Here is a 16,675-nt window from a genome sequence, read left to right on the forward strand (position 1 = left end):
CCAAAAAATTAATAAAATTGTGGCAGGTAAGATTTCTTTCTTTAAAAGTTTTTGTGTTGGTTTATGGGACAAGGGCAAAGAGGATGACATTAATAATCAATATGAAAAGGATAAAATTATCTACCTGCTACCACATATTCAAAATGTAATATTAAAATACACAAAAGAAAATAAATGTGGCTTGTTAACATAAGGAAATGCAACATAACTATGAAAAAAACAAACAAACCGTAATATCCCAATCCAGTTGGCAAAGTTTTTAAAAATATTAGGCATCCATAATGGCAAGGAGGAAATAAACAGATTTCTGTGCTGTGATGATTAGGCTAATGTGTCAGCTAGGCTAAGTAATTGTGCCAAGTTGTTTGGTCAAGCAAGCACTGGGTTAATTGACAAGGACATTTATGGACTTTAGCCATCAGAGAGTTTACTGCATAGATGGCTGATTACATCCAAGGTCAACCAGGGAGATTGCCTTCAGCAATGAGTTAAGTTTTACCCAATCAGTTGAATGCCTTAAAAGGGCAAGTGATTTCAGCTTCCAGAGAGAATTTCCCCGTTTGTCTTTAAATAGCCAATGTTTCCTAGGAATTCAAAAAGGACCTTCATTGCACTTTCATCTGAGTCCTTGGTTTGCAACCTGCCTGCAGAAAGTGGATTTTGCATCCCCACAATCACATGAGAGAATTTTATAAAATCTCATACAATTTACAGACATACTCTATTGATTTTTCCCTAGAGAACCCTGACTAATAGACATGCACTACCAAAAACTGACAGAAAAATCTGATACAATTCTAAATGGCATTTTGCAATGCCGTATTAAGCCTCAGAAACATGAAAGCTCTTAATCCAGAGAATCCACTGCTGGTAATATATATATATAGGAAATTATCTCAGATAAGTGTACTTTTTTAACAAAATATAAACTGAAACAATCTATATAATAGGGAAAAATTCAGACAACCTAAATGACTGACTATAAGAAATCAGGAAAATACATATGTAGACATAATATTGGTTGGCATTTAAAGTGACTTTAAATCACAATAATTGATCATGAGAGCAAGATGTTAATGATATCACAAACTGTAAAAAACAAGAACAAGATAAACTGTACATTTCTACAATATATTTATCATAATCTATAATTATATAGAAAGAGAGTGTGGGTGCTAAAACCCATAAAAATTAGCAGATATGTTCTCTGAATGGTGAGATCATAAATTATCATTATCTATACCTAGACTGCCTTTCTCTATTTTTAAAATTTTCAAACAGGAAATTATATTATAAAAAGACAATTTCTTATTATTAATTAGTTGCATTTAAAAGAAAAAGATTAAGCAAAAAATTAGAAATCACACATCTTTACAAGAATTTTACAATGAATTTTGTTTGACACTCATTAATATATTAAGAAGTTTAACCTCAGAGCCAGAGCTCTTTATTTACCTGAGGGGAATGGTAGAGACAGAGGATTCTGGAATTCTAGGTTGATATTCATTTGAAACTTTTCCTCCTATCACAGCCATCAGCTTGTCTCCCTTCTCAGCTCTACAATTATAATTAGGAACTGGAGGACTCTACTGGAAGCAAAAACATAGATCTCTCTAGGGCTTTCACAGAGATACTGAATAATATGTTAGGATCCTTTTCATTTCTTCATAATAAAAAACCATGACCTGGAGATGTCGGTAATGCTTACTGATGGACCTAAAATGCTAAGGAAAAGGACAGAATTTTTGGAATTTGATTTATATCAGCATAAGATCCCACAAAAGAAACATGTGATTATCAAAGAGGATATCCTATGTTGAAAAATATTGGTCAGTTTTGTGCCTAAAACATCATAATTTGCCTGGTTTGGCTTTTCATGTGTAGCCTTGTGTGAGAAAGAACCGTCTGGGAATCAAGGAAATGGAACATGGCTCCTTAAATTTCAGAGTATCTAGTATTCCTGCCCCAAATAACATATGTGATTCAGGAAAATACTCAGAAAAACAATTTTGACACACCCATGCATATGTCAATATAATGCCCTAAGTCATTAATGCAAAGAAAAGCCATCCTCAATTGTGGGATTTAAAAAATGTTGTCTTCACTTGTCCTTTACTTTGGGCATGCAAATGTTTTAGATGAAGTCACTCTTAGGCAGGAACATGTGTCTGTATTTTGAACATATATTTAGCACCATCACCAGCTGTCATTCTTAGAGATAAAATCGCAAGAATGTAGTCCCCATCTTGACAGAAGCCAGGAAAAGTATGTAGCTCACTGACTGCACATGATTTCAGGGCATGGTTTGAGGTTGCCACAATTCCAAAGAATGTACCTGACAATGAGTTTTAAATAAACTTTTTTTTGCCTTAAGGACAGGAGAGAGTCACTGGTGGTGGTGGTCCAGAGAATGTAGTACTCCTCAAAGGGATGGAGAAATGAGGGGTTATATGAGTGGCTCAGAACAAAGGCATTCCATAGTGTATGAGGATAGAGTTTTGGCTTCAGTACCCTGACATGCACTTATGGGGTGTGGTGATGTTATTGCAGGAATAAAGTCTTACCACTTTGAGGAGATTATGGTTTATGATATTATACAATATATACATCCTTTCCCCTCTGGGGAGGGTTGTTAACCTTTAACATATGTCTAAGTCATGCAAGTGGATACATGGTGAGGGCTCACAGGTCGCCCAGCTCCTGGGTAACCACAATCTACCCCCAAGCAGCAGTCTACATTGACCATAGGACAAGCATTGCATCCACGTTCCACAGCAACAGTGTACAGGCAATGGATGGATAGGAGTCCTCCACCAAAAGTGAGAAGATATAAAAAGAACTTGTCACCAGGGCCAAGAAAGGGGATTAAATCCATATCAGGGGCCCGTAGCTAGTTTATCACTATGCTTATGTTCTCTTATATATAATTTATAGCTTGTGAAATATTATGGGTGTGATCAGGAATATATATATAGCATTAAACAGTGAGATCTCAATGCCATTTGGCACCATAGGAAGAGTATCTATAGCCTTCCTATTTTACAAAACTGCCTTTCATATTAGGGTAATTTCTTTGTTTAGTATGGAAATTGCTCTTTTGTTGTCAGTAAGGCTTGCATAGTGTGAATGGCTAAAAGAGTTTTGTGCTTTTCAATGACAATTGAAGCACCACTTGGACAAAAATGGCCAATAGAAAGAACCACTATGGTTTATGCTCTACTCTGTATCTAGCCTTGATTATTTCCCAATTACCAAGAGTAAGGGGTAATGAGCCATAATAGTGACAGGGAAATACGGCTGTCACAATGTACCATCCAGTACTTTTGTAAGGCAAATACAGGCATTGTTTTTGCCTGCAAGTCCATAGCCATCCCTTAGGGGACTGGAAGACCCCATGGAATTAATGGAGAGATGTCAGCCATTGGAAAAGATTATTATTTTCTATTTTGATATTAAAATTGCACAATTATGGGGTACCACACCACATCACAGATTCCATCACGTCATTCCATGCAGTCAGGGGTAATGAATTTTAGGGTGACTGACTTACCCTTTAACTATCCTAGACTAACCAATTCAGCGTATTCTAATACAGGCATGGGCTTATTCACCTGTTTCCTTACAGGGGAAAAATATAATTTCAGGTATCAATGAAAGATGGCAGCTGGATTTCATTCTTAATTAGAAGTTCTTATTCCAAATGTGTCAACAGGTCATATTCTGCCATGTAATCAAGTGTTCCACACTGTCCTCTTTTCAGGAGCTATGGTCCAAGGAAGGCCAGTAGCACTGGAGAATATTAAGTCTGTGCAAACCCAACATTGGGTTTGATTGTGAGCATGGGTTACTGTCAAAGCCCACTGTAGAAATGTATGACTAGGTGGTATAGGCAAAAAGAAAGATGCTCATTGGGATCAATAAGGGGCAGATCATGCTGATTTAACAGTATACAAGCAACATTTCCATTAGTAGATCAAAAAGTACCAGTTAGGGGAGTCTTACGAAGAAGCTTCAAATGCCATATATTTTTGCCTTCTAATTTCTCTGAATTTTCTACAATGGCATCAAAAATGAATTTACTTTGTAGTTTACACACTCCCACAGTTCATTCAGTGGCTTATGGCAGGATATATAATGTCCAGCATCTGTCCCTGCAATATCATTCAGGAGAACTCCAAGTCCTGATACAGCATTGCTCCAAAATGTATTCACCAAATTCAATCAATATACTACAATGATGAAAGAATTTGGTGATGTTGGAAGAGTGGGGTGTGGGGTATATCAGAAACTCTTATATTTTTTAATGTAACAGTTTTTGTGATCTATGTATCTTTAAGAAAACACAATAAAAATTAATTAAGTAGGTAAGTAATTAACTTAAAAAATTAATTTAGATAAAAAGAGAGTTCACATAGACACACAATGGGAATGGGACTCCCAGGTTATTAATGAAGATTTATACTGACAGTTTGTCTATAAGCTGTTGTTTTATAAAGTTTTGGGTGACCCTTATTCCCCATGGGCTTAAGAATCCCAGCCAGTGAGGCTGCATTGACCAGTGCAATGGCCACATGTCCTCCTTTCCCCAGTTTGTTTGGTTTGATGCACAGACAACAACAAAATATTTTTATTTTCCATATTGGTCTGTAGGATACTGGCCTTTAAACATGTATTCTCGGTGCCTGCACTGATCCTCCTTTTAGCATTTCCACTTGATCAGGAATCAAAGCTGGTTGAATTTAAACATGTCAAGGATGGACACAGGGTTCACAGCAAGATTGCATCACAGTAAGAGCAAACATATCATTGCTCCCCAAAACACTGGCTGAGTGGGGACAAAATCCTGTGTGAGTGAGGTGTTTTGGGAACCCATAAAGCAGGAAGCTGCTGGACATTGATCTGGGGAGAGCACAACAAGAAGAGTGATAGCTCAAGTGGTGCCAGCTTGTTTATTGTTTGCTGTGCTTCCTCATCCTCAACCTCCTCTTTTCTGTGTGTACTGATTTCAGCTACCAACACTGTTTTCCTTCCTACATATTTCTACATTCCACCTTCTATTGTTGCTCTTACAATTTCCTCTCTTTGTTTAGTCCCCAATTTTTCTGACTTTTTATTTCTAACACTTCTATTCTGTTTTCTATTTTTACTAACCCTTTATCTTATTGTCTTTCCTTTTCTCTTTTGCTCTCTCCTGATCATGCTAGTCTTTTAATTTGTACTATACTTTTCTCCATTTTCAGTTTCCCCATTTCATTGTAGGTATCTCACTTTTTTATTCCTATAACTATAAACTTCTCAGGTGCACATAGTTATTCTCCAAGATAGATCACATGCTAGGCCACAGAGAAAGTCTCAATGAGTTCAGAAAGATTGAAATCATAAAAAATAATTTTTCTGACCACAGTGGAATGAAGTTGGAAATCTGTAAGTGCCAGTGACCCAGATTAGGCACCAAGATATGGAAGTTAAGCAACATAAACTTAGAAAAATTGGATCAGTGAGGAAATCTCAAAAGAAATCAGTAACAGCCTAGAAATGAATGAAAATGACAACATATTAAAACTTATGAGGTGCTGCAAAAGCTGTGTTGAGAGGGAAATTCATAGCCATAAATTCATACATCAAAAAAGAAGAAAGAGCTAAAATCTAAGGTAATTGCACACTTGGAGGAATTAGTAAAAACAACAAACTAATCCCCAAGGAAGAAGAAAGAAAGAAATAACAAAGATCAGAGCAGAATTAAATGAAATAGAAAAAAGAAAGCACTAGAAAAATAAACCAAACAAACAAAGAGCTGGTTCTTTGAGAAGATCAATCAAATTGACAAACCCTTAGCTACACTAACAAAGAAAAAAAGAGAGAAGATGCAAATACACAAAATAAGAAATGAGAAAGTGATATCACAAATGAGCCCACAGAAATAAATACTATTATAAGAGGATACTTTGAAAAACTATAGGCCAACAAGAAGGACAATTTAGAGGAAATGGACAAATTCCTAGAAACACATAAGCAGCCTATAAGGTGAAAGAAGAAATTTATGATCTCAACAAACAAATCACAAGTAAATAGATAGAGACATTCATTTAAAAACTCTCAACTAAGAAAAGCCATGAGTCAGATGAATTCACAGGTGAATTCTACAAAACATTCTGGAAAGAACTAGCATCAATCTTCCTTATACTTTTCCAAAAAGTGAAAATAGCAGGAACATTGCCTAACTCATTTTATAATTCCAACTTTATCCTAATACTAAAGCCAAAGAATGACAACACAAGAAAGGAAAATTACAGACAAATCTCTCTAAAGAATCTATATACTAAAATCCTCAACAAAATCCTTGCTAATAGTGTTGTACACACCAAATGAATTATACACTATGACCAAGGGTGTTTCATCCCTAGTATGCAAGGATGTTTCAACATAAAAAAATCAATGAAATATACCATATAAACAGATTGAAAGATAAAAATTACATGATCATATCTGTAGATGCAGAAAAACATTTGAGAAAATACTGCATCCTTTCCTGATAAAAACTGTGCAAAAGATAGGAATAGAAGGAAACTTTCTAAACATTATCAAGGCTTTATGTAAAAAACCCACAGCTAACATCATTTATGATGCTGAAATCCTAAAATCCTTGTCTAAGATCAGGAAAAGACAAGTGCTTCGTTTTAACATTGTGTTAGAAGTACTGGTTCGAGCACTGAGGCAAGAAATAGAAATAAAAGGCATCTAAATTGGAAAGGAAGAAGTAAAAATTTCACTATTTGCTGATGACATGATCCTGTATATAGAAAGCCTTGAGAAATCTACAACAATGCTTCAAGAACGTATAAGTGATTTCAATAAAGATGCAGGTTGTAAGATCAAGGCACAAATGTCACTAGCATTTCTGTACACCAATAATGAGCAATCTGAGGAGGAAATCAAGAAACAAATACCATTTACAACAGTAAATTAAAAAATTAAATACCTAGGAATAAATTTAACTAAAATGCAAAAGACTTATACACAGAAAACTTCACAACATTGTTAAAAGAAATCAAAGAAGACTTAAATAAATAGAAGAATATTCCCTGTTCATGGATAGGAAGACTAAATATCATTAAGATGTCTATCCTACCAAAACTGATCTACAGGTTTAATGCAATCCCAATAAAAATCAACACGGTATTTTTTACTGACCTGGAAAAACTAACTATGAAATTTATTTGGAAGGGAAAGAGACCCTAAATACCAAAGATATTGAAAATGAAAAATGAAATTGGAGGCATCACTCTACCTGACTTTAAAATATATTACAAAGCTATAGTGGTCAAATGGTATGGTCTTGGCACAAAGATAGACACACTTACCCATGGAGCCAAACTGAGAATTTGGATATAGATCCTCACATGCACAATCTTCTGATATTTGAGAAGGCCACAGAGCCCACTAAACTGGGAAAGAATGACCTCTTCAACAAATGGCACTTGGAGAACTGGATATCCACATGCAAAAGAATGAGAGGGGATTACCATCTCACACCTTATACTAAAATAAACTCAAAATGGATCCAAGATCTAAATTTAAGAGCCAAGATCATAAAGACTTTGAAAGACAATGTAGGAAATTATCTACAGGACCTTGTAATAGAAAATGTCTTCATGGACTTCACACCCAAAGCAAAAGCCATGAAAGGAAAAATAAATAAATAGGACCCCCTCAAAATTAAAGCCTTTTGTACCTCAAAGGAGTTTATCAAGAAATGGAAAAGACTGCCCACCCAATGGGAGAAAATATTTGGTAATTTCCTATCTGATAGGAGCCTGATATCCAACATATAAAAAGAAATCTTATAACTCAAAAATAAAAAGACAACACACTCAAAAACTGGGAAAGAGATTTGAACAGATATTTCTCCAAAGAAGAAATATAACTGTCTAAAAAGCACATGAAAAAATGTTCAACATGACTAGCTATTAGGGATATGCAAATCAAAACTAAAATGAGATACCATTTTACACTCATTAAACTGGTAGCTATTTAAAAAAAAAAAAAAACAGAGGACTACAAGTGTTGGAGAGGATGTGGAGGAATGGGAACTCTCATCCACAGCTGGTGGGAATGTTAGACGCATCTAGCCTTTCTGGAGGACAGTTTGGCATTTCCTAAAAAAACTAGCTATCAATTAGTCATTTAACTCAGCAATTTCATTGTTGGGTATATACCCAGAAAAACTGAAAACAAGAACACAAGCTGATATATGCACTTAATATTCATAGCGGTATTTTTCACTATTGCCAAAAGTTGTAATCTATCCAAATGCTCATCAATGGATGAATGGATAAACAAAATGTGGTATATACATATAATGGAATACTACTTAGCTGTAAGAAAGAATATAGTACTAACACATGGGATAACATGGATGAATATTGAGAACCTTATGTTGAGTGAAGCAAGCCAAGCACTGAAGGACAAATACTACATGACCTCTCTGGTAAGAATTAAGCAAATCAAATTGTCTCAGAGAACTAGAGACTGGACAATGGGCTTACAGGAAATGGGGGAGCGGGGAAGAGGAAGGTTGTGAGCTGATGCCTAAACAGGTGAAATGTATGATAAATTGGAAGTAAGTAGTTGTGCAGTGAAGGGATAAGATGGGGGCATAGGGATACTATTGGGTGGGGCTTTGCAGGCTGGATGGGGGCTAGGGTTGGCAGGATGGGTCAAATAGTCCATGGAATTGGGGGATGGTTTGGGGTGAGTGGGTGAACATGGGAGAGTGTCAGGTAAGTGATTGAATCTGTAATGTGGAGAAAACTCTTTAGAAAATATAATAAGGAAGGGTTACTTGTTTGGGATATTTGATGGGGGTCATCTGGTACAGAGTGCACCTGGGGAAGGATTCTAGGGAGTGTGTGAGTGCTCATCTTATTATATTGTATTATAGCAGTTGGTGGAGACATATACAATGAGTGGGAAAGTGTTGTACCCCCACCCTGGGGTGGACTGATGGTCTCAAATAGAGGAGAGGGTATCTCTCAACAGCATGCAAGGCTCCAAATTGGGGAGGACAGACTAGAGTGTCAAGCCCTCAGCATTGTTTTAAGTATCTTTCAATCTTGTCCTTCAAGCAGTGAAGCTTGGTTGTCACTGTGGGCCTTGAGGAGAGGGGTAGAAAGGAATAAAATGGATGGAGTGGGGGTAACTGGGGGGCAATGGATGTGTTCCACAAGTTCATGCAACAATGGATATAGGCCATGTTAAATTTCACCAAACATGTTTAAAAATGTACAGACTAAACTATAAACCATAATGTAAGCCATAATGGAACCATGGTAGATAGATATGTTTCAATATCTGTACATCACCTATAGCAAATATAATATCCACATGTAAAAATATCATTGCTGGAGGAGTGGGAAAAGGGTTTGATGTTGGGTATATGGGAGTCCGTGTATTGTATATGTGACTTCACTGTGATCTAAAACTTTTTAGAAGACAAAATTAAAAATAAAAAAAGGATGTAGACACTGAGGAAGGAATGGGGGAGATTGCCTTGCCACTCTACATTACAATGATGAAAGGGAAAACATCAAAAACAAAGTTTTATGATATTTTTCATTTTTTAATACCGCAATTTATTCTTCCTTTCAGTTTTTATAAGTTAGTATGCATTGTATTTCTCATCTCTAAACATATCAATATTATTGCAATTTCCTACTATTGAATTTCATAATATATAAGGCTTCATTTTTTAGAAAGTTTTCATCACATAGTGGTTCAACTATGACAGGGGAGGAGTACTGGTGTCGGGTGTCATTGATGGTGGATGTATGGGTGGGAGTGAGTTCTCCAGGGCATATATATAGGGTATATAGATATGTTCAAATGTTCATTTAGTATTCTCATAGTGGATAAAGATACTCATGACAACTGAGGGAGTGCTGAGTTCCCATCCTGGAGAGCTCTGTCATATTCCCCAATGGAACAGCAACAATCCCCCAAGTGCAAGGTCACAGACCAGTGAAGAGGATGGTCCATTGATACTGATGACTATGCTTATGAGCATGTGTGCTTAAAATTTCAACTAGTCCTAGAGCTGCAGGGTGCCTAAGAGCTACCTACTGAGAGCTTTCATGTTGCTCAAATGTGGCCACTCTCTAAGCCAAACTCAGCATGTAAGTGCATTACTTTGCCCACAGCATGGGACATGACTCCTGGGTATGAGCCTCCCTGGCACTGAAGGATTACTACCAAGCATCAGCTGGTGATGCAACTAGAAAAATATCTTGGATTAAAGGGGGAAATGGTAAAGACAAATGAGTTTTTATGGCTAAGAGACTTCAAAATGAGTCAGAAGGTCATCAGAGGGGTTGTGCTTATGTACATCTCAGCAGAATCCCAGAGAATGCCAAAGTAGGTAAAACCCCAGGTACTGTTGCTCCTGAGGACTATGGAGACACACAGGTTTTATGGTCATGGCAGATGGCTCTGGAGTTAATTGTCTTGCCAGTGGGACCTAGTTTGGAATTTCTTTTCCTGAGTATGATGGAGTTGGACTCAGATATGAATTTTCTACACATGCCTCTTCTGTCACTTTTACTGAACCTGTTATTGGTGCTGTGGTTTTTGTATGCTGAGCAGATTTGTATCTCTGGACTGTCTATGTGACAGCTGGGCCCTGAGCCTCAGCAGAAGCTTTCCATTTTATTGGATGTACCCAGGTCTGCCGATGTGAAAGTGAGAATGGTTAACCCCCACACCAGGGAACCGAGAGTGTCTACAACTGCAAGCAAGAAAATTGCATCCATCAGGCATGTGGGATCTAAGCCCCCTATCAATTTAAAGTTGGAGTGGACATCACCATCCATGCATCCACAAGATGGAGGAAAATAATATGGATTGGAGTGGACTTGCTGGTGTTCTACTACAGAACTTTTGTGACTCTATCAATGCAAGAAATTGTATAATTGAGTGGAGACTGTGGCCACAGGAGTTGCTGAGGACAGGGATAGGGAGGAAGAGGTGTGATATGGGGCATTTTCAGGACTTGGAGTTGTCCTGAATGATATTGTAGGGACAGATGCAGGACATTGTTTATCCTGTCATAACCCACTAGATGGACCTGGGGAGAATGTGAACTACAATGTAAACTATGGCCCATGTGGTGTTGCAGTGCTCCAGGGTGTAGTCCCAAATGCAATGAATGTGACTTACTGATGAAAGAGAATGTTATTGTGGGAAGAGTGGGGAAGCAGGAAGGTACAGAATGGAATATATGGGAACTTCATGGGTTTATTTTGGTTTTTTTGCTTGTTTGTTTGTTTTTATATTTCAGAGGGTTAAAGGTTTTATTTTTTTCATGTTTTAAAATGTAACATTTTATGTGATCTATTTATCTTTAAAAAAGACAATTAAAAAATAAATAAAATAAACAACAACAAAAGGATGGATACAACTGCTTAAGCCATTATTGCAAAATTCCTTATTGCTTATTGTTTGTTATTTTAAAAGGACATCCATCCTATCTATAAGACCAGCAGCAGTGGGTAAATAGAAATTCTAAGCAATATCTTGATATATGGCGAAGACTGTATGAAGTGAGAAATAAATGGAATTCCTTGGACACTGACAATTTAGGCTGGCAAACTGTATGTAACATGATATCTTTCCTGTAGTAAAAGCTTTGGTGTTTAGCCCCATGAAATTGGCAGCATAAATCGCATGATTTATCCCCTCTTCCTGTTAAACATCCTGTGACTCTTCCATGGATTGTCAATGAAGGGTGTCATGGGGATTATCCCCTTAATGAATGAATTAGGCCATGAAGTTTTGCATCCATTAACCAGCCATACCAAAAGCAATGTCATTTCACCTGAGGTAGTGTATAAACATGAACACATAGAACAGTGAGTGGTAATGGGTGCCAAATTGCTCATTTCCACTCTCGTTAGTAAACTCCTATTGCTCCAGTGTCCCATAATCTTAGAAGCCAGTTTGTCAGTGAATCTCTGGACCACTGACTGTACCTTTCCCTAAATTGCCCAACTCAGCAGCAGTATAGATCCTCATGGTTATAATTAACTTCTGCTTACAGGGTTGGAAATGTTGGACCCCATTGGTAGGTCTTTAAAGACTTCCACGTGTTGTATTATAGGGTGCACCCTTGGGGACTCCTCATATTCCTCTACCAATTCCTCCTCATTCTCTTCATTTGAGGAGGAGCCCATAAGATCCCATGCCTTAGGGTCCCATCCTGAATAGTTAATATCCTCTGGACCCTGACTTGAGGCAGCCTGCAGCTCTTAGGTTGTGCATATCTGCCAGCCATGTTTTCTAACTATATTCAACTCAGTGGGTTATCATTTAAAGAATCTTTCATTTCTGCCTGTGATAGGTGTACATCCCTTTCTAGCTAACTATTCCAAGTTGTTAACAGAGGACTTTGTCACTTGTCCTTGTCTGCCTTTCTTTCCACTCACGATGCTCTATCAGGGGCTGTGCTATAGCCGACAATCTCTGGTAGTCTCCCTTTTTCTTATTTTACTGCAGCTGCTGTGCAGCCTTTTGTAGCACAGCCAGGATACCTGCAAGAGTATTAAGGCATCAGTGTACTGTTCCAGCAGTCCCCACTCATCCAGGAAGGCAGCCACCACTCCCCACATGGATATTATACATCAATCCAGGATTTACCCCACTGAGTGAGCTTTCCCTGAGCACATGCCCACTACTGTTGACCGTCCTTTGGTCTCCTGACTGGTGGTGTGTCAATGGTTCCAACTCAACTTGTGAACAGCATGAGTTGGGGTTATCATGAGACTGAAGTACACACCTGGCTCTGAATATCACCTTTAAATGGACTTATGGACAGTAGAGAGTCAATGGTCATGGCAGTCCAGAGAAATAAGGTGGTGCTCCATAAAGGGGTGGAAAAATGAGAGGTGATAAAAGGAATATCAGAATAAAGAGATTCCATAGGGTATGAGAACAGAATTTCTGTTAGACTCCTGTGATATGCATTTCTGGGGTCTAGTGATGTTATTGCAAGAATGACATTTTACACTTCTGAGGAGCTTATGGTTTAAGATAACATCTACATATCCATTCCAATCTGGGGAAGGTTGTTAACCTTTAACTTCTTTTTAGATCAAGCAGGCAGGTACATGCTAAGGCCCTGTGTCCCACATGGAGCGACGTCATCAAATTTCTGTTTTCAAATTTTACTTTCCATCATTGGTGTCTACAACAAGAGTTTCCCCCCGACATCATGGATTTCAGTGAGGCCATGGACAATCCTGGGAAGATCATAACCAGGGTTGTGGTAGATACAACCTTCCTGAGGAAGGATTTAGGCTCCATCCTGTATCTGGTGCTTTGGTGGAGAGTGCAGTGAGCTGATGTCCATGTAGATAGGGTGCTTTCACAAGACTGTCTACAGAAGAGACTGTGTTGTGAGATAGAGGTTGAAGTCATCATTAGAACTGACAAATAACAGTCCAGGTACTTGCTGCGTTTGCTACGTCAAGAAGACTATGGAACATCTGGCTCTACTGAACAAAGAGAACTGCCCTATTGGGAAAGCCAGGAGAAGCAAAGCTGCTCCATAAACTCTTTGCTGCCCATGAAATCCTGCTATGCAGCCCACTTGTTCTATTTCCTGCTGCTGTCCCCTTGCCTTGGGGTCAACAAGCTGCATGTCCCTCTCTGAGGCATAGTCTGGGGTAGGGCATAAGAAAATTCTGTACATGAATTCTGTACTTTATGTACAGAAATTTCTTATGAGAGTATATTTTTTCCTAGGCTAGTGAATATGTCATGGCCCACTTTGCCACCCTCTCAACTATTTTTCTGTTCTCTTTACTTTATTCTCTGGTCAGGAGGGGCAGAGCCACATGCTTTTCTCACATCTTGGTCACTGATCTTTCCCCCTTTGTGGCAGATACTGTTGAGTTTCTATTCTCATTGGAAAGTCCATGCTGCAGTAGCAAGAGCCTCATCCCGCGCAGGTGCCACTTGTGTAAAAAATTTTTGTGAAAAAGTAAAAGGATATTGTGATAATAACAGATAGGAGGCTACTGCTGTATCAGTGAAAAATTACATATAAGTATATTAGTCAGTGAAAGTAGTGCTGATGCAAAATAAATAACAGAAATCTGTTGAATTACATAAAGGTTATTTGGGTCAGAAGCTTACACTAACTCAGGCTATAAAGCATAAACTACTTCCCTCACCAATGTGTGTTGCCATGTGTTGGAGCAAGACGGCTGCCAAAGTCTGCCAGGTTCCAGTCTTTCTACTCCTTTTAAGGCTCCATGGTCCCAGCTTCTTCCTATAGCAGCAGCAGTGGGCTGATAAGACTCTTCTCTCTTCCATGGCTCCTTCTTCTCCCACTCAGCTGTACTGTTCTCTCCACAAGGTCAGCTATAAATTATCAGAATCTTTTGCTCCCCAGACCCTTTGCTATGTTTTTGGAGCCATCTCTCTTCCTGTGTGTTCTTCCCCTCTGTGTTTACTTCCCAGGGCACCAATGTTAAAACTCCAACTGTTTGCTCTGCCATGTAGTTTTCTCTGTGAGTCCTACAGATGTAGCCCAATTAAAGAACTAATCATAATTTAATCAAGTAAAAATGAAGCCTCTGAAGTTAATAAAATCTAATAGGACTAGAGGAACAGACCAGTTTACAAATATAATCCAATATCTATTTTTGGAATCCATAAACATTACCAAACTGCTATAGTAGTTATGATGGGAATGGAGAAAAATTCATATACTTTTTCATCAGTGTTTATTTTAAATAAATTATTGATTGGTTGACTGAAAGGATGGGTGGAAAAAATAAACACATACGTATATACATATGCACATACATAAACAAATGCATGCATATATAAATATCTTTATACATGTATCAATAAAAAATATGCATTCAACAAGGTTACCATTGATTGAATTGTCTTCCTGAGATACAAGAATACAGGAAGAGAATAGAAGTAGATATGTGCAAAATACACTCTGGTAATATAAAAGACTAACTTTTGTGATTGCTGAGGAAGTGAAAGAAATTTCAAGAACTTGGATTGAGTGACAGAGTAGGTAATCATTATGTATCATGAGGACTATGTGTATAAGGAGCTTGAATGAAAGATACTGATTTAAAACTGGGCATGTGGCATTTTGCAGTCTCTCTGAGGCAACTGATTGGAGACAAAGAGCAAAACAATTACATACCTAACATAAGGCGCTTGAAGGAGAAATCTGGACTGGATGTGTACATTTTGGATTCTTCAGTGTGGATGACAATTCAAGATATAGAAGCCTACTGGAGGGTATGGATAATGATGGACATCCATGAAATGACAACATCCAGTGGTTGAATAGAGGAGAAGAGTTTTTGAAAGAAACAGAGATGGAACGTTCATATATGTATGACAAAATCCTGGAAAGTGTGGCCACATGGCTTTCTAAAGAAATGTTAAAAAAAAAAGAAAGAAAGAATAGTCCACGTGTTAAATTATGTTGATATATCAGATAAGATGAGGACTGAAAAGAGTCTGATGGATTTTGGCCAATAATGACCTAAATGAGAACAGTTCCAGTAAGGAGTTTTTAAAATTTTTTTCTCTGTCAAATAAATGTCATAGCACATGTGTGAGTGAGTGAGCTTGATAATAATACTGAGGGCCTGGCTGAGGACCAAATTACAATCTTCAATGATTACAATATGCTCAGTTGTGTCATTTTCCAACCCAGAAGAGGAAAACTGATGAGAAACAGAAGCAGAGCAAAAGCTAAATGCAATGTTTATCTGGGCCACTACTCAAAACTTCCCCATACTTGTGTAAAAGGCAACATTCTACCTTATATAAGGAACAATTACACTGCAATTTTCCAAGGAAGAGCTACTTCCCCTTCTTTCCAGTTAAAGGTCTTTGAAAGAGTGAATGTGCTAAAACAAAATACTACAGATATCTGTTTTTCTTGTAATCTTATCTTGCTTCTACAATTTCAAGGAACAGAGACAGTGAAAGTTAGGGAGAAAGAAAAGTCAGGTCATTGTTTTCAGGAAAAATAATTATATATGTCTTGTAAAGAATATCAAGTTGAATTTGTGTTGACTTGGAAAATAAAGACAGGAAAGTTTACTATAACTTAATCTACCAACAGACAATTGAGGAGAGGTAAAATATAAACTGTGGTAAATTCTCTACATAGGTGATTTGAGCTCAGTCGTCTAGAGGCACAGCATATGAGTATATGGCTCCTATGGGACAATTGACAAGCAAAAATGGATGCCCTTCTCTGAAAAGTAAATGCAATTTACCATGAATGTGAGTTTTACTTCTGTACTTGGAAAGCTCATAAAAAAGAGAAAGAATTACCTTGTGTCTTAGTATTCTACTAAAGTACTTTAGAGATGATTCAAGTTACTTTCCTTGTAAGAAAAAAAACTATAAATTTGGAATCTTATTTGTTCTATATGGATAACTCTTCAACTGTATAAATCCTCTTCCCCAGTATGTGATCAATATTATATTTCAAAATGTTTGTCTGCTTACCAATATTTAAATATGGAAATTGAATCAATAGAAGTTGTTTGCTTTTCCTCATGTAATACCTTAACACATATGCAATCTAAAGCTTCTTTTAAAATTAAAAAGTAGTAATAATAAAAGCTTCAGT

General features: G+C 37.4%; 1 pseudogene; it reads right to left on the bottom strand.

The window, feature by feature from the left end:
* Window positions 1-16,675, bottom strand: part of LOC131274725 (vomeronasal type-2 receptor 26-like) — a 144,747-nt pseudogene that overhangs the window by 110,375 nt on the left and 17,697 nt on the right.

This window comes from Dasypus novemcinctus, chromosome 20, assembly GCF_030445035.2.
Source record: "Dasypus novemcinctus isolate mDasNov1 chromosome 20, mDasNov1.1.hap2, whole genome shotgun sequence".
In the NCBI taxonomy this organism is placed as follows: Eukaryota; Metazoa; Chordata; class Mammalia; order Cingulata; family Dasypodidae; genus Dasypus; species Dasypus novemcinctus.